Consider the following 27302-nt stretch of genomic DNA (forward strand, 5'->3'; position numbering starts at 1 on the left):
TTCCATGTATACCAACTCGACACAAAAGATAAATGGCATCAGGGCCACACATTCTGAGTTATGCCATGGTTAGACGGAACTGCCAGTGGGTTTAAAGTGAGAATTGTCTCTCACTGAACATTACTTCTGACTCAATTGTACGGCTTGGATATCTCAGAATCTCCATGTGAGGCATCCTAGTCCTCTCCGAATTGTACAGGATCCCCTCCACATGGTGGCAGGAAGGGGGTGAGGCCACAGATATCGGGCACTCTCACGCTTGGCTTGGCACTTTCTATGCTTTTTCTCCTGGAATGGCAGATCGAAAAGGAGGGAGTGAGGATGAGAGTGGGTGGCCGTGCTGTTTGTGCAGGCATATGAATTGGCGTAGTGTCTGTACGTAGTCAGTCCGTAATGTTGAATCCATGCAGTGTTATTAATGTGGGAGGATAGCAGAGGTTGTTGGGCGATTGGAGAGGAAGAGAGAAAAAGAGAGAGGTAGGAAAGATGCAGTATGCAGTGTAGAGAGTGGTGGAGAATGAACCTTGTTAACGGTGCAGTTGCTATAACAGATATACAGTGAGCATTATGGAGCAGAGAGAGTACAGTGAAGGTCGTTGATGCTTGTCTTGTATTGCTGGCCATTTCTTCAGACTGCAGAAACTGCACTGGACTGAGTGGTAAGCTCATATCATGCTTGGTGGGTCTGGTGGTGTGGCCGCATCTGTGAAGAGAATGGTCCTATTCTGGTCGAGACCATCCACCAGGATTTCGGTGCCCCCCTCTACAAAACGTTGTGTAATTGCAGCTTATCTGGAATGCTCACGGTAAACTGTGCTCCCAAGTGAGAACCCTCCATGGTCCTTTTAAGGATAACGCCAGTGCCAGGGATCCCTGGAAATAGAACATAGAACATAGAACATAGAAGAATACAGCGCAGTACAGGCCCTTCGGCCCTCCATGTTTTGCCGATCAAAGCCCACCTAACCTACACTAACCCACTATCCTCCATATACCTATCCAATGCCCGCTTAAATACCCATAAAGAGGGAGAGTCCACTACTGCTACTGGCAGGGCATTCCATGAACTTACGACTCGCTGAGTGAAGAACCTACCCCTAACATCAGTCCTATATCTACCCCCCCCTTAATTTAAAGCTATGCCCCCTTGTAATCGCTGACTCCATACGTGGAAAAAGGTTCTCACTGTCAACCCTATCTAACCCTCTAATCATCTTGTACACCTCTATTAAGTCACCCCTAAACCTTCTTTTCTCCAATGAAAACAACCCCAAGTGCCTCAGCCTTTCCTCATAGGATCTTCCTACCATACCAGGCAACATCCTGGTAAACTACCTCTGCACCCGTTCCAGTGCCTCCACATCCTTCCTATAGTATGGCGACCAAAACGGCACACAATATTCCAGATGCGGCCGCACCAGAGTCTTATACAACTGCAGCATGACCTCAGGACTCCGGAACTCAATTCCTCTACCAATAAAAGCCAGTACACCATATGCCTTCTTCACGGCACTATTTACCTGGGTGGCAACTTTCAGAGATCTATGTACATGGACACCAAGATCCCTCTGCTCTTCCACACTACCAAGTAGTCTACCATTAGCCCAGTAATCCATCTTTTTATTACTCTTACCAAAGTGAATCACCTCACACTTAGCTACATTGAACTCCATTTGCCACCTTTCTGCCCAGCTCTGCAGCTTCTCTATATCCCGCTGTAACCTGCCATATCCTTCCTCACTGTCTACAACTCCTCCGACTTTCGTATCATCCGCAAACTTGCTCACCCAACCTTCTAACCCTTCCTCCAGGTCATTTATAAAAATGACAAACAGCAATGGTCCCAAAACAGATCCTTGCGGAACACCGCTCATGACGGCACTCCAAGATTAAACTTTGCCATCAACTACTACCCTCTGTCTTCTTCCAGCCAGCCAATTCCTAATCCAAACCTCCAACTCACCCTCAATACCATATCTCTGTATTTTCTGCAGTAGCCTACCATGGGGGACCTTATCAAACGCCTTACTAAAATCCATATATACCACATCTACCGCTTTCCCCTCATCTACCTCCTTAGTCACCTTCTCAAAGAATTCAATAAGGTTTGTGAGGCACGACCTGCCCTTCACAAAACCATGCTGACTATCCTTGATCACATCATTCTTATCCAGATGTGCATAAATCCTATCCCTTACAATTCTCTCTAAGACTTTGCCCACAACAGAAGTGAGACTCACTGGACTATAGTTACTAGGATTATCCCTACTCCCCTTCTTGAACAAGGGAACCACGTTTGCTAGCCTCCAGTCCTCTGGCACTACTCCTGTAGACAAAGAGGACACAAAAATCAAGGCCAATGGCTCTGCAATCTCCTCCCTTGCTTCCCGGAGAATCCTAGGATAAATGCCATCAGGCCCAGGGGACTTATCTATTTTCACCCTTGCCAGAATTTCCAACACGTCTTCTCTACATATCTCAAAGCCATCCATTCTACTTATTCGTGCCTCAGTATTCATATCGACAACAATGTCCTGTTCCTGAGTGAATACTGACGAAAAGTATTCATTCAGTGCCTCCCCAATCTCTTCAGCCTCCACACGCAACTTCCCATTACTATCCTTGATTGGACCTATTCCTACCCTAGTCATTCTTTTATTCCTAAATTACCTATAGAAAGCCTTAGGGTTTTCCCTAATCCTACCAACTAAGGAACTTTCATGTCCCCTCCTTGCTGCTCTTAGCTCTCTCTTCAGGTCCTTCCGGGCTACCTTATAACTCTCAATCGCCCCTATTGAACCTTCACGCCTCATCTTTACAAAGGTCGCCATCTTCCATTTAACAAGGGCTTCCAACTCCTTATTAAACCACAGCTCCCTCACACGACCCTTTCCTCCCTGCCTGATAGGTACGTACTTATCAAGGACACTCAATAGTTGCTCCTTGAACAAGTTCCACATATCAATTACGCTCTTGCCTTGGAATCTACTTTTCCAAACCACACATCCTAAGTCATGCCTCAACGCATCATAATTTCCCTGCCCCCAGCTGTAACTCTTGCCCTGTAGTACACACTTATCCCTCTCCATCACTAGAGTAAAAATCACCGAATTGTGGTCACTGTCCCCAAAGTGCTCACCTACCTCTAGTTCTAATACCTGGCCTGGTTCGTTACCCGGAACCAAATCCAGTATGGCCTCACCTCGTGTTGGCTTATCTACATATTGTGTCAGGAAACTCTCCTGAACACATTGCACAAACACTGACCCATCTAACGAACTTGAGCTTTTGCTTTCCCAATCAATATCAGGAAAGTTAAAGTCTCCCATCACAATCATCCTATTACTGTCACTCTTCTCCTGAATCATCTTCGCAATCCTTTCTTCAACGATTCTAGGACTATTAGGAGGCCTGTAAAAGACTCCTAACAGGGTGACCTCACCTCTCCTATTCCTAACCTCAACACAAACTACCTCAGATGGCAAATCTTCGTCCATCTTCCTTTCCACCGCTGTAATACTATCTTTGACAAGCAAAGCCACACTCCCCCCCCCCTCTTTTACCCCCACCTCTGACCCTACTAAAACATTTAAACCCTGCAACCTGTAACAACCAATCCTGTCCCTGATCCAGCCACGTCTCCGTAATAGCCACAACATCGAAGTCCCAGGTACTAACCCACGCTGCGAGTTCACCTACCTTATTTCGTATACTTCTGGCATTAAAGTATACACACTTCAAGTCACTCTTCTGTTTACAGGCACCCTCCTTTAAGATTGATGCCATATTCCTAACCTCCCTACACTCCAGGTCCTGCACCCTAAAGCTACAGTCTGGGTTCCCATGCCCCTGCAGAGTTAGTTTAAACCCCCCCCCCCCCCAAGAGCACTAGCAAACCTCCCCCCAAGGATACTGGTGCCCCTCAGGTTCAGGTGCAGACCATCCTGTTTATAGAGGTCCCACCTTCCCCAGAAAGAACCCCAGTTATCCAAGTACCGAAATCCCTCCCTCCTGCACCATCCCTGTAGCCACGCATTTAACGGTTCTCTCTCCCTATTCCTCGACTCTCTATCACGTGGCACGGGTAACAAACCAGAGACAACAACTCTGTTCGTTCTAACTCTGAGCTTCCAACCTAGCTCCCTAAAAGCCTGTCTAACATCCTCAGCACTCCTCCTACCTAAGTCATTGGCGCCAATATGGACCACGACTTCAGGCTGCTCCCCCTCCCCCTTAAGGACCCGGAAAACACGATCAGAGACATCACGTACCCTTGCACCTGGGAGGCAACATACCAAACGTGAGTCTCTCTCGTTCCCACAAAATCGCCTATCTGTGCCCCGAACTATCGAGTCCCCAATTATTATTGCTCTGCTCTTCTCCACCCTTCCCTTCTGAGTAGCGGGGACAGGCTCCGTGCCAGAGGCCTGAGCCCCGTTACTTACCCCTGGTAAGTCGTCCCTCCCACAAGTATCCAAAACGGTATACATGTTCTTGAGGGGAACGACCACAGGGGGTCCCTGCACTGGCTGCTTCCTCCCAGTCCCCCTCACTGTCACCCATCTATCTGCCATCTTTGGAGTTACTACTTCCCTATAGCTCCGATCTATGACCCCCTCTGCCTCCCGAATGATCCAAAGTTCATCCAACTCCAGCTCCAGTTCCCTAACACGGTCTTGGAGGAGCTGGAGATGGGTGCACTTCCTGCAAGTGTAATCAGCAGGGACGTCCATGGCATCCCTCACCTCATACATGTTGCAGGAGGAACATTGCACTGCCTTCACTGCCATCCCTCTAAAGCTAACCTTGATTTTAAAACAAAACTGGGTCTAAAGAATACAACAAGCAAAATTCAGCACTTACCTACTTACCACAACGGATCTTATTATTAGGTTAGAGGAGGAGGGCGGGTGGGAGGCACTACCTCCGGAGTGCCTCGGGTTCTTCAGCTGCGCGCTTTTAAAGGGGAAACAAACCTACCCAGGTAAGCTTACGCTCTACCTGCTTCCGGGTCCCGGCTGCCTCTCTGGTCGTCGTCACTTCCCCCTGCTGCTCCCGCTCTTTCTGTGTAGAGAGAGTGAAAAAAAAACACCGCTGCCCGCTACCGGTAAGTACTTTTAAAACAAACAGTCTTACCTTAGCTGCTGCTCGCACTCAAAATACAGGAGCATCCGGGCGATGGTGAGTATCACCAGCCATTATGCGTGGAAGAATTGAACTGACATTGAATGAGAGGGACACCATGGATTGGGGTATGTTGTTAATGAAGTGAGTTCAAAAGGAAACTAGCTCGGCCTCGTGCAGGCGATTCCTGCCACAATCAATGATTATGTGACTGAGACAAAGTATTGTCAGATTCAGCACAAAGAGTCTGAGACTTTGCTGAACCCACACCCCGTTTTAAAGCTCAGCTGCTTGTCCATTACTCGCTATCACAGAGAAGGTGATAAACGTGACTTACCTTTGTTGGGGGAGGTGGGGGGAGGAGGGCAGTATTTGTGGCTAGTCATCATAAATCTATTAATTTTAAAATAGAGGTGGAAACGGACGAACTGGAACTAAACGGTAAGGTTCAAAACTGGAGGAAGGTCAAATTTGATGATATTAGGCACGAACTAGTTGATACGATTGGACCTCAGAGTGACCATCTGGGAACGGGGACGCCTTCATAAAAGAGATATCAAGAGTTCAGAGTCTGTATGATCCTGTTAGGGTGAAGGGTAAAGGTGGGAGGTGTGAGAAATGCTGGATGACTCGAGAAAGTGAGGTTCTGTTCCGGATAAGTGGGAATCATGTGTCAGATATAGACAGTGGGAATCGAGTTTTTTTTTCAATATTCAGTCATGGGGAGAAGGCGTCGTTAGGTAGGGAGAATTTATTGGCCATCTCTAATTTCCCAAAGGGCAGTTCATAGTTAAACACATTGCTGTGTGTCTGGAGTTACATGTAGACGAGACCAGGTACATATTAAGGTGTCGGTTTGTTCGCTGAGCTGTAGGTTTGATATCCAGACGTTTCGTTACCTGGCTCGGTAACATCATCAGTGGCGACCTCCAAGTGAAGCGAAGCTGTTGTCTCCTGCTTTCTATTTATATCTTTCTCCTGGATAGTTTTCCTGGGGTTTGTGGTGATGTCGTTTCCTGTTCGTTTTCTGAGGGGTTGATAGATGGCATCTAGATCTATGTGTTTGTTTATGGAATTGCGATTGGAGTGCCAGGCCTCCAGGAATTCTCTGACATGCCTTTGCTTGGCCTGTCCCAGGACAGCCAGACTACTTAGACACCTCAGAATCCTACTAGCATGCAAACCCACCAACCCTCTCAAACAAAAACTAACAAACTTAAAAGACTCAGTACATCCCATGGACAAACCAACGTCATCTACAAAATTCCATGCAAGGATTGCCACAAACACTACATAGGATAAGCAGGAAGAAAGTTAACCATCAGAATATTCGAACACCAGCTAGCCACAAAATGACATGACCCTGTCTCCTCGTAGCCATACACATGGATGAAAAAAGCCACCATTTCAACTGGGACAACACATCTATCCTGTGACAGGATAAGCAAAGGCATGCCAGAGAACACCTAGAGGTCTGGCACTCCAAACACAACGTCATAAACAAACACAGAGATCTAGATGCCATCAATCAACCCCTCAGAAAACGAACAGGAAATGACATCACCACAAACCCCAGGAACCCCATACAGGGGAAAGATACAAATAGAAAGTATGAGACAACAGCTTCGCTTTACTTGGAGATCGCCACTGATGATGTTACCTAGCCAGGTAACGATACGTCTGGATATCAAACCTCCTGCCTGAGATGAAAGAGGTATTACAAAAACATTTTGCATCATATTGAATGTGCAGGAGGATATTGAAGCTCGACAACTCTGAAAAAATCAATGGAATCTTGGAAATTGTCTGTATCACAGAGGAGTTCTTAAAACTTATAAAGTTGGAAAAATTCCAGCACCTGATCAGATGTACCCTCGAAGTCGTGGAAAGATCGGGAAGTGAATGCTGGGCCCCATGCTGAGTTTTATGAATCGTGGATAGCCACAGGTGAGGCGTTGGAAGACTGGAGTTTGGCTAACGTGGTGTCATTACTAAAAGAATCTAAGAAGAGTGATAAGGAAAAGCAGTGAGCCTGACGCCAGTGGTGGACAAGTTGTTGGGAGAGGATTATGAGGCACAGGATGTGCATGGATTTTGAAAGGCATGCACTGATTCGGAATAATAAACAGATTTAAGCATGGGAATTTTTGTCTCGCTAACGTGACTGAGTTTTCTGAACAAGTGACTGAGATGCTTCATTGAGGCAGAGAAATGTATATTGTTGAAATGTCCCTCCGTAAGTGATTTGACAACTTTCCACCTCGTAGACCGGTGGATAGTATATGTGGAATACAGGGAGAAGTCGCCATTTGATTAGAAAATTGACTTGAAGGTCGGAGTTGAGGGTTGTCGTGTCGAATTGTTTTTGAACTGTTCGGCTGTGACCAGGGGCGTGCCACAATGATTGGTGCTGGTTCCACTAGTTTTCATTGCTTATATGATTGTCTTGGATGTGAGCATAGGAGGGCCAGTTGGTAAGCTTGAAGATATCACCAAAATTTATGATGTAGTGTACAGGGAAGAAGGTTACCTCAGAGTACAACAGGATCTTGATTAGTTGGGTCAATAGGCTGAGGAGTGGCAGATGGCATTTACTATAGATAAATGTGAAGTGCGACATTTTGGAGAGGCAAATCATTGCAAGATTATCCACTCAATGAGCAGATCCTGCGTCGATCAACAAAGAGGCCTGGCAGTGTCGGTTCATGGCTCCTTGAAAGTGCAGTCACTGCTGTACAGGATTGTGAAAAGGCTTTGGTATGTTTGTCGTTATTGGTCAGCAATTTGACGATCGGAGTCGGGACGTCATGTACAGGTCAGTAGTTCCATCACTTTTCAAATCCTGCATTCAATTCTAGCTCTCCTCCTGTGGGAAAGTCGTTGTTAAATTTGAAGAGGGTCAGAAAATATTTACAAGAATGTTGCTGGGACTTGAACATTACAGACAGTTTGAATAGTTTGGGGCTACTTTGCCTGAAGCGTGAGGGGCATGGACAGGGTGAATATCAAAGATCTTTTCCCCAAATCGAGAGGTCTGCAACCTAAGGTGAGGGGGGAAAAACAATTAAAATGGACCTAAGGAGCGCCTTTTTCATCCAGTGGCTGGTGTATGTTTGGAATGAGCTGCCACAGGATGTGGTGGAGGCGGTTACAATTACAACACTAAAATGGCATTTTGATAGGTATGTGACGAAAAACGGTTTATAGCAATATATTCAAAATGCTGACAATTGTGACGAGATTGTTTTAGGATATCTGTTCAGCAGGGATCAGTTGCATGGAAGGGTTTATTTCAATGTTATACAGCTCCATGACTCTCTGACTCTGTCTGAGCTCACACCAACATTCTGTTTCTGCATCATTACTTAAAATGCTGCAAAGTGCTGTTGAAATGTCTTAATTTCAGCATACTGAAACCTGTGAACACATCCTTCGACAATGCTCTCTCTCAGTGTCTCTCCCGCTGTCTACTTTCCAAACACTCACATATGTTGTTAATCAAACTGACATTCAGTTTTAAAGTGAATAACTGTCCTGTATCTTTCCCTGACCTTTAGTGATGCTTACCCTACAGCATCAGATTCCACTATGAAGAAGCTGAGGAAAAGTTTTTTTTAAAGCATAGCTTGCGGTTTCTTTGTCCTGCACGGTGCTTCCTGTTGGACAGTGGGATTTCAGCAGCTTTCAGAGAGCTTTCAGTCTTTATAACTTGTGCTGGCCTATTTAATGAAAGCCCGCGTTAACCACTCTTTGCTGATCAGTTGCTCAGTTGCATGAGGAATCCTTTGAACTGTGTTTGCTTCAGACTAGGATTCTAACTTATCATTCAGTGACATTTAATTTAATTCGGTTATTGAAAATTTACTAGAAATGCTGGGGATTCTTTCCGTGGAAGTTGTGTTTTAAGCTGCTGTGTACATTCAAGTAGCTGAAAGTATTTGGTGACCCACTCTGGTGAAGTTATAAAGTGATGAAGTTGAAAAAATACTTTTAAGAGAAAGTTGAAGAGCTATCATGTGGCTGACTGCAGGCACAAAATGACCTGGACAATTTTTTAATGACACATTTTCGTTGTAAAATAAGAAACCTTGTTGTTTTCACAGCATTTAGAATTCAACCAACCTATTTAAATTACACCCCAATATTCTAAAAGTCAATCGAATTGGAATTTTGCTGTTTTGACAGCATCGAACCAATGAGGTGATCGACTGTTTTGGGGTATAAAACGCCAACATTACAGACAGTTTGCAATAAAAAAGAGCACCTTCTGATATTGAACGACTGCAACTCTCTCTAAAAGGTACCTTCTTAACCCATATGTATATAAAAAATCTGCAGCAGATGGCCAAAGATGTCCTGGGGAGTTCTGCAGAGGACGATCGACACTGCTGGCTGGTTTTGAAAGTTATAGGCTGTAAATTTAAGAGGGGCTTTATTGGATCAATATATTGTTACAGAATAGAATTTAGCTAAATATTTTAGACAAAGGAGGCTCGGAGTTGGAATATTTTGTTGTTTAATGGTCACTTTAGAATTCTTAGTTTTATTGTTCAACATGATATTTGGGGTAGTTCCCTGTCACCCATGCTTTAACAGATTACGAGGCAAGCTGCGCACTTCTGTGTGCGTGGTTGAATTAGCAGAAGCTGTTACCGGCGTGTTGCAACAACAGAATGGGTGACGGTTGCTGAGGAATAGACCATAAATCTTTCAATCATTTTAATCCTTGTATTTGTGAAGAGTGTCAGATCAGTGCAGGGTTGCATATGTCCCAAACTGTTTATAAAACAAGACAGAAATAAAACAACAGACCAGCTGTAAAAAATGGCTGATGGAGCCATGTCTAGAGGCCATAAAGCAACGTAAAATATTTATTGTTCACTGACTTTGTGCAGTGCTGCACCAAGTTTTAAAAGCTCAGTTATTAAGGCCTTTCACAACATTGAGACATCTTTCAGACCACCGAGACTGCTGCTCAGGAACGGGGTGAAACCAATATGACACCATGTGCCTGTTACAGAGGGGTATGAGGAGGTTAGTCAGCCCATACGAGCATTTTCCCACTTAAAGAGGTGGAAAGCTGAAATTTGCATTTTGCAAAAGGAATGAGTCGAAACATTGAGAAGTGTTGCTGCAGCTATACGAGGTTTTAATGAAAGGACACCTGGAGAAAATAGTGCTGTTTGTTTTTCTGTAACTGGGAAGGATGCGAGCTCCAGCAAATACTGTTTACTGGCTGTTCATCATCCATGGGTTGTTGTGTCGTTTCATGCCCCCGGCCTGGTGTACTCGCTGAGGAGAAGGCCATTCAGCCTATTGAGCTTGATACAGAGGGAAAGGATGAGGCCATTCCATACAGACCGAGTAAATGTTCCCTTTTATTATGATATAAAAATTCTGTCAGTAAGGGGTTAACGGAACGTATTTGTTCAGTCACGATATGAAGACGCTGGTGTTGGACTGGGGTGTACAAAGTTAAAAATCACCAACTTTTTGTGCAACAGAATTTATAGCCCAAATTACAGCGGGATGTAATTGAAATTATACATTGAAAAAGACTCAGATTATTTCTTTCACGTGTAAATCACAAATCGTATTCTATCTCAAAAGAACGGTTTTCATATCGACTGCAAACAACACACCCACACAAATACACATTATGTATTACCTTATACTGGTGCAAATGAGACACAGAACTATACATTTATGGGAGTTCATTTACTGTCACTCAATGGATATGAGTGATATACTGCAATGGTTGGCAACACAGAAAGCCCAATTTATGGAGTACTCCACTCGAACGCTCTGCACAGCTCACCATTCTGGCTGGTACTTTGCCCTGTTTACGGTGTCAGGGGCGGTTCGATGAGGCAGATTCAGAACTTGATGTGACAAACCATTTCTGCTGATCTGACAATGTCTTTATTGAATTTTCTCATCCTTGTGATTGGGCCAACCAATATCTCACTTCTGCTGTTAGTTCTACTCTCCTTTCTCCTTTTCCATAAGTTCACAATATATTAGCAATTAATTAATTAATTACTTGTCTTTCTCTGTCTTTCCCTGACCTTGGCTTTTGACTTCTCAGTGTGTCGAGTGTTGGCATTTTGGAGATCAGAAAAAAATGAAATGGTGTGTTTCGGGCCGTTATTCCGTTCCCATTGTGTCCGATATGGTGCTCCATGTTGGATAGAGGTGCTTTCAGCAGCTTTGACGTATGTCTTTGTAAGTTGGTCTGTGCCTGTCCCCGGACCAAATGTTTATCCCTCGCAACTGATTGTGCGGTCAGTAACACGTGGAAGTCCCTCAAGTATTATTCTGAACGGTCAGGCAGCCATCTTGCTGCTTACGGACTACTAACTGTCTCCTGTTATTGAAAGGTTAGTGCCGGTGCTGAGGATGTCATGTTGGAGGTTGTACTCTGAGCTGCCTCGGATATTCAGGGAGGCATGCGGAATTTGGAAGGGAAGATAAGGCGCTCTGTCATCCCTTCTTGTGGATCGTTTCACGGAACATCTTTGGGTCAACCGCACCCACCAGGCCCACTGCCCTCTGGCTGAATATTTCAGCGCCCGCTCCCTCTCCATTAACGACATGCAGGAAAAGCCAACTGTTGCTAATCGACGCCTGAATGAAGAATGCCTCGTATTTCGCCTCGGGACCCTAGAAACATACGAGATAAATGTGGATTTTAACAGCCTCCTCAGTTCCTATCCCCGTACATGATCCCAGTCCCAAGCCTCCAACTCGACACCGCCCATCAGAACTGTCCATCCCTCCTTCCTCAGACCTATCACCTTCTCCATCACCTTAAAACACACATCGCCTTCGCAGCTGACTTGCCCCCAACCCCAACCCGGTCCGATCTATCTCTCAGCTTTTTCCAACAAGCCTCATTCCTGATGAATGGCTGATACCTGAAACGTTGATTGTGCTGCTCCGCGGTTGCTGTCTGACCTGCTGTCTGACCTGACGATTTCTATACACTATTGGGAGAGAACAGGCTTGTGGTGGAGAAATAGTGCAACAGCTATCATTTGTGTATTGTGGTAGAAAACTCAATGACCCAAAGGGATTAATCAAATGTCTATTTATATATATTTTTTATAGTAGTTAATCATATTAATGATATGCAGATTGTGTGGGCAAAATGCATTGATGGGATATTATCAATTGTTTTTAACTTCCACCAGCTGTCAGAGCATTAAACTGGCCTGGATGAGTAATTCAATGGGATTTCCACAACAGCACCATCTCAACATGGGGACTTAGCAGAAACCACAATGAGCAGGTTATTTCTGAGCTGCTTGATAGCTCTGTCAAAAATAACTCCCACCAATGTTACTGTCTTGAAGGGAAGGAAGCAGTGGTAATTAGTCAAATTGTAATTATTATTCTGTTACGGGATGGGACACAGCTAAATAATTTTCCAAGTTGTTCGGGAGCTGTGAGAGTTGGAGCTAGAATGAAACAGTTTCCCCAGGGACAACATGCAGTAGAAATTTTCAGTCCTATTCCAGGAATGGTGTCATGGCCTATTGTCTGAGTTATATCTATTGTGTTCAGCTGTTTCTTCACGTCAGGTGCAGTGAATCGAAGTGGTTAAAGACGGAAATCTTTGATTCTGTTGGTGTAATGGCGAGGATGAGGTGGATCATCGACTGAACACTTCTGGCTGATGATAGTGCAAATACTGCGTGCTTTGGTTTTACCCTGATGTGCAGGGCTATTACATTCTTAATAATTGGGATATTTGTGGAGCCATCTCCGCCATTAAGCTGTTTATGCGTTCATCACCATTTACGACGAGATGGGGCTGGAGTGAAGAGTTTCAATCTGATCTGTTGGTCTTGAAAGCATTTCACCTTCTCTTTCAGATCTTCGTTCTGCTGTATGGAATGCAACCAGTCCAGTCCAGTAACTTTAACAGGTTGTGATCAGATTTCAGTACACACGTTTCTAACCCTGGCATGTGCAACACACTCATCACTGAATCACAGATCAGCTCGTTGGTAATGATAGACTGAGAGACTATACCAAGCAAAAGGTTTCAGGTTGTGATTCAATACCATTTTGCTGCGGCTGCTGTGGCTTGCATTACTACATCAATGTTAAGAATGTTATTTTCAAAGTAAGAGGAGCACGAACTTTGAAGAGGCTTTTTGTCCTGGAAATGAGCTGAGAGCAGCAAAGCATTGGTGATGAAAGAGATTTATAATGTCATAGATTCTTAGATTCACACAATATAAAAAGAAACCCTTCAGCCCAACGTGTCCATGCTCACCAGGTTTCCTAAACTGAACTAATCCTGTTTGTCTGCATCTGGCATATAGCCTTCCAATGCTTTCCATGGAATTGTATTTTAAATGTTGTAATTGTATTTCCCGGTACCGCTTTCTCTGGCAGCTCATTACATATTCACAGCAGTCTGTGCGAAACATCTAACTCGTCGATCTCTTTTACATCTATCCACTCTTACCTTAAACGTGTACCTTCGATTTCAGACACCTCTTCCCTGGGGAGAAGCCCTTGGCTATTTACCCTATCCATGTCCAACATAATTATAACACTCTGCAAGTTCACCACTCAGCTTGCTACACAAAAGGGAAAATAATTCCCAGACTACCAAAGGCAGTGATCTCGGGATTGCTATCAGTACCACGTGCTAGCCAGCATAAAAATGAAAGACGACGCAGGATGAACTCTTGGCTTGGGGGATGGTGTAGGAGGTTCAGGTTTGTTGGACATTTGGACCCGTTCTGCGGAAGGTGGGACAATTAAAGATTGGAAGGTTTACACATGAACCAGACTGGAACTAACGTCCTTGGGGGAGGTTTTGCTCCTGCTGTTGGGGACGTTTTAAAGTAACGTGGCAGGTGGCTGGAAATCAGAATAGCAGAGAAGTAGACAACAAGGTGGAAATTGAAGGCTGTAAGAATCATGAAGTTAGCATTAATAAGGGGAAGTTTTGGCACAGAGCAGATGAACGCAAAGAACTGGTCGCCTCAAGTGCATATACTTTCATGCAAGGAGTAGAGTGGGGAAGGCAGATGAAGGTAGGGCTTGGGATGGTGCCTGGAATTATGTCGCTATTACAGTCTCAGAGACTTGGTTGAAAGAAGGGCCTGATTAGCAACTAAATGTTCCAGGATATAAACGCTTGAGACAGGGCAGGGAGAGAAGTATAAAGGGTGGGGAGGAGTTCCATTGCTGGTCAGGGATGATATCACGGCTGTGCAAAAGGAGGGCATTATGGTGGGCTTCAGTGGTGGAGCAGTACGGGTGGAACCGAGAAAAAGGAAGCGTGCAGTTACATTGTTGGAGGGAAAAGTAACAAACTTGGTCAAGGCTAATTGAATCAAAATTAGGAGAAGTTGGGAAATGCGGACTGGGAGCAGTTATTTGAAGGGAAGTCGGCATTTCATATGTGGGAGGCTTTCAAAGATAGTGTAAAGATAGTGCAGGATAAGCATCCCCTTTGAAAGCAAAGGATAGGAAAGGCAAGATTCGTGAACCGTGGATGACAGGAGAAATGGGACGATTAGCCAAAAGGAAAAGGGAAGCGTACATAAAGTCCAGGTAGCTAAGAACAGAACGGGCCGGCATGGAATATCGGGAGAGTAGGACCATTCTTAAACGAGGAATTAAGCGGACTAATAAGATTGAAGAATTCATTGTTGGGCAGGTTTTGGAAAAATGCAGATGTAGCAAAGTTGTTGTTTTGGGTGATTTCGACTTTCCTAAAATCATCTGGAATCTCCTTAGAGAAGATTGTTTGGATGGAGCCGCTTTTTGTAAGGTTTGTTCAGGAGTGTTTCCTGACTCAGTATGTCGACAGGCCGACGAAGGGAGAGGCTATTTTGGATCTGGTGCTCGGAAATGAGCGAGGACCGGTGCCAGATCTCGCGGTGGAGGACATTTTGGTGACAGTCATTAAAATCGCCTCACATTTATCAAAGACTTGGAGAGGGAAGACAGCAGTTACAGGTAGAGAAGATACTTAATTGGGGAAAATGGAAATGATGACGCTGTCAGACTGGAGGTGGGAAGTACAGCATGGGAATTATTGTTCCACAGAAAGGCCACAGCCGACATGTGAAGAATGTTTAAGGAGAAGCTGTTGCGAGTGATGCAAAAATTTGTTCCTCTGAGACGAGTAAGAAGGGGACGACGAGAACAGGTGAACTTCGCATCCATAGGAAGAAGGCAGCTTACGGAAGGTGTAGGAAGCATGGATCTACCACAGGTTTATAGGATAACAGGCTTGCTAGAAAGGAGCTCAGAAGTGGACTGAGGAGAGTCAGGACCGGGAACGAAAAAGGCATTTAACTAATACGTGAGGAATAAGAAAATGATCAGGGATAAAGTAGGGCCGATCAGGGACAGCGTAGAGAACTTGTGCGTAGAATATGAGCAGACAAAAGGAAGCCCTAAATGAGTCTTTTGCTTTGGTTTTCACGAAGGAAAGGGACCTTGTTTCGAATGGGAGCTTTGAGGAATTCGCATACAGGCTTGATTCTAGCAAAATCGATGAAGCTGATGTGCTGGAAGCTTGGGCAAACAATAAGATGCATGAGTCCCCAGGGCAAGGCCAGATTTATCCTCAGCTTCTCCAGGAATCGAGAAGGGAGGTTATTCTACTTTTCAGGAAGGGTAATAGGGAAATCCCTGGCAATTACAGACTAGTTAGTCTTACGTCTATGGTCAGCAAAGCTTTTGGAAAGAATTCTGAGGGATAGGATTTATGATTAGGAGAAAGTGAGGACTGCAGGTGCTGGAGTACCAGAGTTGAAAAAAGTGGTGCTGGATAAACACAGCAGGCCAGGCAGCATCCGAGGACGAGGACAGTCGACGTTTCGGGCATAAACCCTGCTTTATTCTTGAAGATGGGCTTCTGCCCAAAACGTCGATTCTCCTGCTCCTCGGATGCTGCCTGCCCTGCTGTGATTTTCCAGCACCACTTTTTTCAACATAGGATTAATGACTACTTGAAAAAGCATAGCCCGACGAAAGGCAGTCAGCGTGCCTTGTGAGCGGAAGGTCATGCCTCACAAATTTTATTAAGTTCTTTGGGGAGGTGACAAGGCAGGTCGACGAAGGACGAGCGGTAGATGTGGCATTTGATAAGGTTCCCCATGTTAGCCTCAATCATAAAGTCAGGAAGTATGGGATACAGGGAGACCTGGCTATCTGGATTCAGAATTGTTTGGAAGACAGAAGGCAGAGAGTGCATGTAGGTTGAAAGAATTCTGCCTGGATGTCAGTGTTGAGTGGGTCCCACAGAGCTCTGTTCTTGGGCCTGTGCTCTCTGTACTTTACATACATGAGTTGGGTGAGGAGTTTGAGGGGTTGGTGAGTAAATTTGCAGAAGACACAAATGTTGAAGGTTTGTTTATAGTATCGAGGGATACTGCAGCTACAGCGTGACATTGGTAAAATGTAGTGCTGGACTGAAAATGACAAATGGAATTCAACCTTGACTATATGAGGTGATACATTTTGGAAGGTCGAACTCGAAATCTGAATATAGGATTCCAGACAGGATTCTTGGCAGTGTGGAGGAACAGAGAGATCTTGGTGTCAAGTCGATCGATTCCACATAGTTGCTACCCAAGAGGATACGAGTGAAAAAAGAGCATATGGTATTTCGGATTTCATTAACAGGGGGATCGAATTTAACGCTACTAGGTTTTGTTACAACTCAACAAGTCACTGGTGACACCACACATGGAACATTGTATCCAGTTCTGATCGCCCTATTGTAAGAAAGGTATAGAGGCTTTGGAGACGGTGCAAAAAAGGTTTACCAGGATGCTGCCTGGACTGGAGGGCTCGCCTTGTGAAGAAAGATTGACCAAGCTCGCACTTTTATCTGTGGAGATGAGGAAGAGACGTGACCTGAACGTGCTATGCAAGCTTATTAAAGAAATAGATAAAGTCAATAGCCTGAGACTTTTCTCCAGTGCAGGATTGAATGGTACGAGGGCTCGTAGTTTTTAAGATCTTAGGAAAAGATGTATGGAGGGGATGTCAGAGGAAGGTTCCTTCCACAGAGAGTTGTGAATGCATGGAATGCGTTGTCAATGGTGATGGTGGAAGCGGAGTCATTCGGGACATTAAAGCGACTGCTGGCATGTAAATAGATCGCAGACAACTCAGGGATGTGTATCTTAAGTTATTTGATTTTACATGAGGATTCATGCACGGCAGCACATCGTGGACCAAAGGGTCGACTTTTCTATGTTCAATGTTCTTAAAGTGGTCATGAAATAACTTTAGTGTGCACAATTATTAAGAATCCCAAAACCATTTACTCGATATAAGAAACAAACTGGTAACTGTAGAAAGGATTGGTCCACTAAAGGATAAGGAAGGAAGGCTGTATTTTGAACCTGAGAAGATGTGTGAAATTCTGAATGATTACTTTGCATCAGGGTTCAATGAGGAGAGAAGAGATAGAAGTTTGATTACTCTGGATCACGTTCACATAAGTAGGTAAGATGTATTTGGTAGGCTCGATCATATTACGGTGGACAAATAAACAAGACCGGGTGGGGTGTATTCCAGGTTGCTGAGGGAGGCAAGAGAGAAAATATCTAGGCCCTGTCAGCTATCTTTGTAGCATCCTTAAACACAGGTGAGGTTCTGGAAGATTGGAAAATTGCTCATGATGCCCTCCTGTGCAAGAGGGTACTAAGAACATTTCGGTTAACTACAAACCAGTGAGCTTGACATCAGTGGTGGGAAAGTTGGTGGAGAAGGTCCTGGGGGGGTAAAATCTATTTATATTTGGAACAGAATGGACTTTTCCGTGATAGGCAAAATGGTTTTGTGCGGGAGAGATCGCGCCTTACCAATTTACTCGAATTCGTTGAGTAAGTAAACGTATTGATAGATGAAGGAAGGACTTTAGATGTCATATACACAGACATTGACAAGGCGTTTAATAAGGCTCCCATAGTAACCCAACGGAGAATGTGAAGTCACATGGTGTGCAGATTGTTCTAGCTAGGTGGTGAAAGAACTGGTTGAAAAGCTGGAGACCGAGAGTAGTCCTTGAAGGGAGATTATCGAAATGGAGAAAGTTTACGAGTGGTGTGCCACAGGGATCAGTGCTGGCGCCAGTGCTGTTTGTGATGTACATAAATTATCTGGGAAAGGGCACTGTTGGTATAATCAGCAAGTTTGCAGATGACACGAAAATTGGTGGAGGAGCAGAAAACGTAGGACACTGTCAAAGAATACAGGAGAATATAGATAGACTGGAGGGTTGGCAGAGAAGTCATAGATGGAGTTTAATACAGGCAAATGTGAGTTGATGCATTTTGGAAAGTCTAATTTTAGAATGAATTATACAGTAAACAGAATGTCATTGTGAAAACTTGATGAGCAGAGAGATCGGAAAGTGCAAGTCAATTGCACGCTGAATGTTGCTCACAAGTGGATGGATTGGTCAAGAAGGCATATAGTATGCTTGCCTTCATCGGATGGGCTATTGAGTAAAAGAACAGCAGGTCTGTTAAAATTGTCCAATACATTGGTGCGGCCGCATTTGGAATATTGTGTACATTTCTGGTCACCACATGACCAAAAAGCTGTGAAGGCTTTGGAGAGGGTGTTGGCAATGTTTATGAGGATGTTGTCTGGTATGGAAGGTGCTACCTATGAAGAGCTGTTGACGAGCTTAGGATTGTTTTCATTCGAAAAAATGAGATTGAGGCGAGACCTTATTGAGGTCTACAAAATCATCAAAGTTATAGACAGTGGAGATCGAGATAAGCGTTTTCCAAAGTGAAGGAATAAGTAATGAGATGTCACGCTTTCAAGTTGACAGGTGAAATATTTAAGGGGGATACTCGCGGCAAATACCTCACACAGAGGGTGGTAGGTGTCTGGAACGCGTTGCCAGCAGAGGTGGTAGAGGCAGGCACGTTCGATTCATTTCAGATGCATCTGAATCGATGGATGAGTGCTTGGGGAGCAGAGGGATACAGTTGCTTCGGAATTGGGTGATAGATTTACACACTAGATTTGGATTGGCTCAGGCTTGGAGCGCCATAGGGCGTCCTGGGCTGAAAGTTTTCTTTGTTCTTTGTTCTGTTTTTCTATCCAGGCTGTCATTATATCACATGACCTCCAGTCTCTTTCTCATCATTGTAAATATTTTACACCCTTTCCCGTTTTTAACATGCTTCGTATATAAGGGCAACACGAATTGTACACAGTTCTACAAATTTGACCTTACTCTCCTCTTGAACAGCAACAGCATCATGTCCAAATTACTATATTCACTGCTCTGACTGAAGAAGGCAATCGTACCTACTGACTTCACACCAACCTGTCCACATGTGCAAGTCCTGCTCTGATTTGCCTAACAAAAGGCAGTACCTCATATTTATCTGCACGAAGCTCCACCTGCCAATCCTCAGCCGACTGGCCCAGTTCATCATGGTCTCATTTTTCTTTTAAATGACCTTCTTCACTGCCATTTAACCAGAAATCCTCGGAATTCTAGGAGCATACAAACCCACCAACACTCTCAAACAAAAATGACCAAACCGAAAAGACCCAGTACAACCCATGGATAAACTCAACTTCATCTACAAAATTCCATGCAAGGACTGCCACAAACACTACTTAGGAAAAACAGGAAGAAAGTGAGGCACCAGGATACATGAACACGAGCTAGCCACAACAAGACACGATCCTCTCTCCCTCGTAGCCCAACACACGGATGAAAAAAAACACCAATTCGACTGGGACAACACATCTATCCTGGGACAGGCTAAGCAAAGACATGCCAGAGAATTCCTGGAGCCCCGGCACTCCAACCACAACGCCATAAACACATAGATCTCGATGCCATCTATCAACTCCTCAGAAAACGAACAGGAAATGACAACACCACAAACCACACGAGCCCTATCCAGGAGAAAGATATAAATAGAAATCAGGAGACACTAGCTTCGCTTCACTTGCAGGTCGCCACTGATGATGTTACCTAGCCTGGTAATGAAACGTCTGGATATCAAACCTACAGCTCAGCGAGCAAACTCACACCCTAAGCCTCAACCTGAGCAAGAAGGTCATTTAAAAGGAAAATGAGACCATGATTAACTGGGCCGGTAGGCTGAGGATTGGCAGGTGGAGCTTCCTGCAGATAAATATGAGGTACTGCCTTTTTTTAGGCAAATCAGAGCAGCACTTACTCATGTGGACAGGTTGGTGTGAAGGCAGTAGGTACGATTGCCTTCATCAGTTAGAGCAGTGAATATAGTAATTTGGACATGATGCTGTTGCTGTAAATCTTGCAATAACCAGCAATTTGCTGTCGTCTACAATGTTACTGTCCATCCTTTGTATATTTTCGTCTAAATAATTTCTCAAAGTAACAAACAACAGTGGTCAACAGCACTGGTCCTGTCTCACACCGCTGGGCACCACAAATCTCTCCCTGCACCATCTGTCTCCTACTTTCATTTAGAAACTCTTCCTGATCCCCTGTGATCGATCCTTATTAGCCAGGCTACCATGTGGCATCTTGTTGGGTCTCACGAAGGTCCACGTAGAAAAAACGTATGCTTGAACAGGCCCTGGAAGTTTATCTAACGTTGTGCTTTTTCAAAATTCCGGCACTTCCTCTTCTGTAAGGTAGCCCGCATTTAAAAACATCACTGCATTGAATTATTTCCCTAAGTCCCCCAGCTTCCATGTCTTCCGCCACAGTAAATGATGACGCATTTTGGGACCTGTGAACATACTTCCATTAGTATGAGAATAGTCAAGAAAAACGAAATGCCTGCTCCACAAGGTTCAGTCATAAATTGGGGCAAGGGCAGTTGTGATGGAATTGGGCAAAAATTTTCAAGAGTTGATTGGAGGAAGCTGTTGAAGGTGAAACGACGTCAGGAAAGTGGGACTCATTAAAAAGCAAGACAGTGAGACTTCAGCAATCACATCTTCACCTCAGTGTAAAGGGCAATGCTAACAGGAGCAGGGCACAGGATATGTCGGGGATATTGAGGCTTTGAATAAGGGAAAAAGGAGGCATACATCTGGTACAAGCAAGACGTTGATTAGATTCCCAACTGTGTGGAAACAGGCTCTTCGCCCCAACAAGTCCACACCAATCACCCAGACGCATTCCTCTTGAATTAACACTATGGACAATTTAGAATGTCCAATTCACCTAACCTGCACATATTTAGACTGTGTGAAGATACTGGAGCACCTGGAGGAAACCTACGCAGACACGGGGAGAATGTGCAAACTCCACACAGACAGTTGCCCGAGGCGGGAATTGCACCCGGGTCCCTGGTGCTGTGAGGCAGCACTGACAACTACTGAGCTACCGTGCCGCCCTTCATTTATCGAAACACTATAAGTTGCACAGTATACCTATATCCTCGAAGGCGCAAAAGAGTAAGGTGACACAACCATGATTAACAGACAAAGTTAAAAATTGTATTATATCAAGGGAAAGTCGTTCAGAAAAATTGCAGACATTATGGATTCATTTGAACAAAGGAGGACTAAGAAATTGATAAGGACATGAAAAAGACATCAAGAATACAAACTAGAAAGAAACATAAAGACTGATGCAAAGCTTCTGACAATATTTGAAAGGAAAATTAAAGCCACGTGAAATGTTAAGCAGTGTGGAACAAATGAGGACAGGATAATTTATTGTTGATAAAAGAGCAATTGCAGGGAAACTAACTCGTTGTACTGTGTCTGTCTTCGTGGAGGAATACATAACATCTCCCAGAAATAGAAAGTGGCCATGAGACTTGTGTAACTAACGACTCAACTCATTCATATTAGTAACGCAGTGTGTTTGAAAACATAACCGGGTTCGTGATTGATAAGTCTGACACACCAAATGTACTTCACAATGAAATTTCAGAGACAAAAGCAATGCAAAGATTGATTGCATTAGGCAACACGGTACTTCTCCTGTGCAATTTGGAAGGTTATAAATGCATTCCACAATCCAAACCGGGAAGAAGAGGATAAGTGGGGAGGTATAGAACAAGTAACTTGTCATGCACCGGAGGGAATCTGTTTAAATCTGTTATAACAAATATGGTATTGGTCATTCAGAAAGTAATAGCAAACTTTAAGAGAATGCATATATGAAATCGAACTTATAATTCTCAGACATTTTTCTTGAAGATATCGCTTGTAGAGATAAACAATGGAGAACGAACAGAGATGATATAATTGAATATGCGGGAGGATTGTTGTGGAACTGTTCACCGAGCCTGGAATTTGTGTGACAGACGTTTCGTCCCATGGTCTAGGTGACATCCTCAGTGCTTGGGAACATCTTGTGAAGCGCTCCTGTGATTTTCCTCCGGCATTTATAATGATTTGAAATCTGCCGCTTCCGATTGTCAGTTCCAGCTGTCCGTTGCAGTGGCAGTTATATTGGGTCCAGGTCAATGTGCTTATTGATTGAATCAGTGGATGAGTGCCATGCCTCTTTGGAATTCACTGGCTGTTCTCTGTTTGGCTTGTCCTATGATAGTACTGTTGTCCCAGTCGAACTCATGTTGCTTGTCATCTGAGTGTATGGCTACTAAGGATAGCTGGTCATGTCGTTTCGTGGCTAGTTGGTATTCATGTATGCGGATGTTTGGCTGTCTTCCTGTTTTATCTTATGTAGTGTTTTGTGCAGTCCTTGCATGGGATTTTGTACACTTCATGGATTTTGCTCATGCTGGGTATCGGGTCCTTTGTCCTGGTGAGTTTTTGTCTGAGAGTGGCTGTTGGTTTGTGTGCTGTTATGAGTCCTCGTGGTCGCAGTAGTCTGGCTGTCATATCGGAAATGTTTTTAATATATGGTAGTGTGGCTAGTTCTTTGGGTTATGGCATGTCCTCATTCCGTTGTCTTTCCCTTAGGCATCTGTTGATGAAATTGCGGGGGTATCTGTTTTTGGTGAATACATTGTAAAGGTGTGCTTCTTCCTCTTTTTGCAGTTCTGGTGTACTGCAATGTGTTGTGGCCCTTTTGAACAGTGTCTTGCTGCAACTTCTTTTGCGTGTGTTGGGGAGGTGCTTTCGTAATTTAGAACTTGGTCTGTGTGTGTGGCTTTCCTGTAAATCTTTGTGGTGAATTTTCGGTTCGGTGTTCTCTGCACCATCACGTCTAGGAATGGGAGTTGATTGTCCTTTTCTTCCTTTCTAGTGAATCGGATTCCTATGAGGGTGGCGTTGATGATCCGGTGTGTGTTCTCTATTTCTTTGTTTTTAATGCTTGCAAATATATCATAACACATCTGACACAGAGTTTGGGTTACTTTGTTTAAGACAGTTTGTTCTAACATTTGCATTACCATTTCTGCTATGAGTCCAGAGATGGGTGAGCCCATGTATATACCGTTGATGAATTCATATATTTGGTTGTTGAATGTGAAGTGTGTTGTGAGGCACAGGTCCAGTAGTTTGAGTTTGCAGTCTTTGTTGATAGGTTCCCGGTCTTGTTGTCTCTGCTTCGGTCCCCACGCTGACCAGACATTTTTTCCAGGTTTATAGATTACTGCAGTGTTGCGGTCTCCCTAGTTCGCAGTGCTCGACAGAGATCTATGAGAAAGTAAGGATTCAGATGCTGGAAGTCAGAGTCGAGTGTGTGCTGCTGGGAATGCACAGCAGGCCAGTCAGTATCCAAGGAGAAAGAGAATCAACGTTTCTAGCATAATCCCTTCATCAGAAATCTGATCAGTGCTTACTTCTGAAACTTCGATTCACTTGCTCTTCGCATGCTGCCTGGCCTGATGTGCATTCGCAGCATTCTAGTCTGTGTATAAAGGTCAATGCACTGCTGTGTTCTGCATAGCTCCCAGTGAAGAACATACATCTCGTCCGAGTTTAAAGATCGAGGCAATGCTGTGGTCTGCACAGCTCCCCGTGCTGGACAGATGTCTAGTTTGGGTTTATACAGCAATCCACTGCTGTGGTCTGCACAGTTTTCCGCACTCGGCAGATTGCTGGTTTGGACTGAGCAGATCTCGATCGACACAGTGTCGTGTGCTGGACAGATAACTCCTCTGATTTAATATTTCTCTGTGATGTATTGAAAATGTATTATACCTAACAAGTTCAGCTGATCTGTAATGGCTTTCATTCTTATTTTGTGATTTGACCCTCCGTTTCTCACTCGATTAATGTTGCAGTGTGCCTATGTACAGTACATCATGTTGCTGAATATCTACTGTACTGGCAGCAACCACAGCCACTTCATTCAGAAGAAGTCAGCCATTCCCATCGTCTTCAGGTCTCCACGTTGCTAGAAATGATAGCCTTCTGAATAAAGGCCATCCCCTTGGAACACAGCTCATAACACAGCAGCCTTCACCGCCCCCCACCGCCAACCAACCACTTCAAAATATTTCATTTTGTAACGAGAGCAGTGGGGCCAATGGGAACATTAAGGAGCAGATCATCAGGGAGATGGAGGAAAAGTTCAGACTAAACCCAACAGTACACACTGTGTCTCTCAGTGCTGTTATCTCCCGACATTTATTTAATATACAGACTATTATTCTTGCTGAAAAATATCACAGTTTTACATACACCCACGTTACATTCCTGCTGCCAAGTCGCTGTCTATTGCTTATCCAATTAGAAATTCTCTACCTCCTCTTGATAACTTAGTTTTCTGACTATCTAAGTTAGAATACATCTGTTGCATTTCTCTAAAACGTTGCAAATCGTTGAGGTCTCTGTAAAGGTCACTGTGTCGCTGCAGTCGTTAATTTGTGTTAAACTGATAAAGACTCATTTATCCCTAACTTATCGCTTCTCCCGGTTCAATAACCAGTCCGCCCATATTCCTGTGTTGCTGTTTTGAAAGGATGAATGTTCCTTGCAATTTCCAATGGACCAGGAATGAGATATTAAAAGATCAGCATCAAATGCTGAGCAACAGGCTCGAATAGCTGAATAGCCTCATTCTATTCCTGTTTAAAAAACTTGATGGGCTGAATAACCTGCTTCAGTATAGGTGTAGTTATGAATGTTACTGAACATTTTGGTACCTTCGGTGAGCAGTCCACTTCTGACATTATGACGGAAGGAACGCCATTGATGCTGCAGCTGCTGATGGACCATGTTGTCTCATGGAGGACCAACTTTCATTTGCTTGGTCCTTTCGAAGTATATCCTACTTCACAGGAGGGAATGCCACATAACACAGTGGGAAGGATCTTCAATATGAGGCAGCTGAGACATTCCCTCCACCAGGACTGTGTGCTGGTTGCTCCAACAGATACTGTTCGAGACAGATCAATCTGGAAAAAGGATTTTGGTGAGAACGTTTCCTTCTTTTTGGTTCCCCCATCAGTTGCCCTCGTCTGGTTGCTGTGTATTTGATGTCTCTCCCTGCTTAGTCAGTGGTGGACGTGTGGAGACACACTTGGTGATGGCCATGAAGTCCCAGACCCAGAGTATGTTCTTTTTCCTTCTCACTCGCAGTGCTTCCTTTGTTATGTTTTCAAATTCAAGGGGAACTGAGTTACCTCTGAAAGGTGGGATGAAGAGGAGCAGGATATTTTCATCCTCAAGCGATTAACTTGACCACCTTTGAACTGTTAGCATGAGATTTCCGGGGGCCTGAATTCATTGTTGGGGAATTGCAGGGTAACCTCTTCCCTAACTTTAACCCAAGGAACCGCCATCACTTTTGGCTCCGTACTGCCATTAGGACAAACTATACCCAGGGATGGTGATAGTGCTTCATGAAAAATTACCCATCAGGCCTGATTCTTTTCGTAGGATGGTGTCATATTGTCTTCTAACTGGGAATGTAATATGGGAATATAAGATTATGAAAGGATTGGACAACCTGGCAGCAGGAAACATGTTCCCGCTGATGGGTGAGTGCCGAACTAGAGGAAACAGTTTCAAAATACGGGTAGACCATTTCGGACAGAGATGAGGAGAAACTTCTTCACCCAGAGAGTGGTGGCTGTGTGGAATGTTCTGCCCCAGAGGGTAGTGGAGGCCCAGTCTCTGGATTCATTTAAGAAAGAGTTGGATTTAGCTCTCAAAGATAGTGGAATCAAGGGTTATGGAGATAAGGCAGGAAGAGGATACTGATTAGGAATGATCAGCCATGATCATATTGAATGGAGGTGCAGGCTCGAAGGGCTGAATGGCCAACTCCTGCACCTATTGTCGATTGTCTATTATAATGCTCGAAATGTACAACAGGTTAGGCAGCATCCGAGGAGCAGGGGAATCAACTTTTCGAACATTAGCCCTTCATCAGGAATGAGGCTTCTGGGATGGGTGGCTGAGAGATAAATGGAAAGAGGTTGGGGCTGAGGGAAAGGTAGCTGAAAATGTGATAGACAGGTGAAGGTTGGGTAGAAGGTTATAGGTCAGAGAGGAGAACCAACCAGAAATATGGAAAGATGAAGGCGAGTTCAAAGGTGCGGTGCCGAGTTGGAGGCTTCGGATTGTGATAATGTAGGGGGAGAGCAAATGCGAAAAATGATTAAATCTACATTGACCCTGTTCAGTTGCAGTGTCCCACGGCGGAATATGAGGCGTCTTCCTCGAGAGTTTGGCTGCTTACTGTTTCTTGAAGAAGAAGCCAGGACCTGCATTTCCTTGGTGGAGTGGGAGGCGGCGTTGAAGTGTTCAACATGGGGTGTGGTGGTGATTGCTGCGGGTGTCCCAGAGATGTAGTGTGAAATGATCTGCAAGATGGTGTCCAGTACCCCCGATGTAGAGGAGACCAAATTGAGTGCAAAGAACACTATAGGTGACACTGGCAGAGGCACAGGTAAGTTTACATCGGAAGCAAAAGGACCCTTTGTGGCCGTAGATGGATATCAGGCGGGAGGTGAAGGCGCAGATTTTGCAGGTCTTGCGGTGGCAGGGGAAGGTCCCAGGAGTGGGATGAGGTCAGGCGGACGTCAATCTGAAAAGGAAGCCGCGCAGGGAATCAGGGAAGGGAGGAAACTATATTCCAAGTTATGGGGTCTGTTTGTGGTTGGCGTAAATGGCGACGTAATATGGACGTTGGTGGGGTGGAAGGTTTAGATTAGATTAGATTAGATTACTTACAGTGTGGAAACAGGCCCTTCGGCCCAACAAGTCCACATCGCCCCGCCGAAGCGTAACCCACCCTTACCCCTACATCTAGATCTACATCTACCCCTTACCTAACA

The sequence above is a fragment of the Chiloscyllium punctatum genome, chromosome 46, assembly GCF_047496795.1.
Source record: "Chiloscyllium punctatum isolate Juve2018m chromosome 46, sChiPun1.3, whole genome shotgun sequence".
Taxonomy (NCBI): Eukaryota; Metazoa; Chordata; class Chondrichthyes; order Orectolobiformes; family Hemiscylliidae; genus Chiloscyllium; species Chiloscyllium punctatum.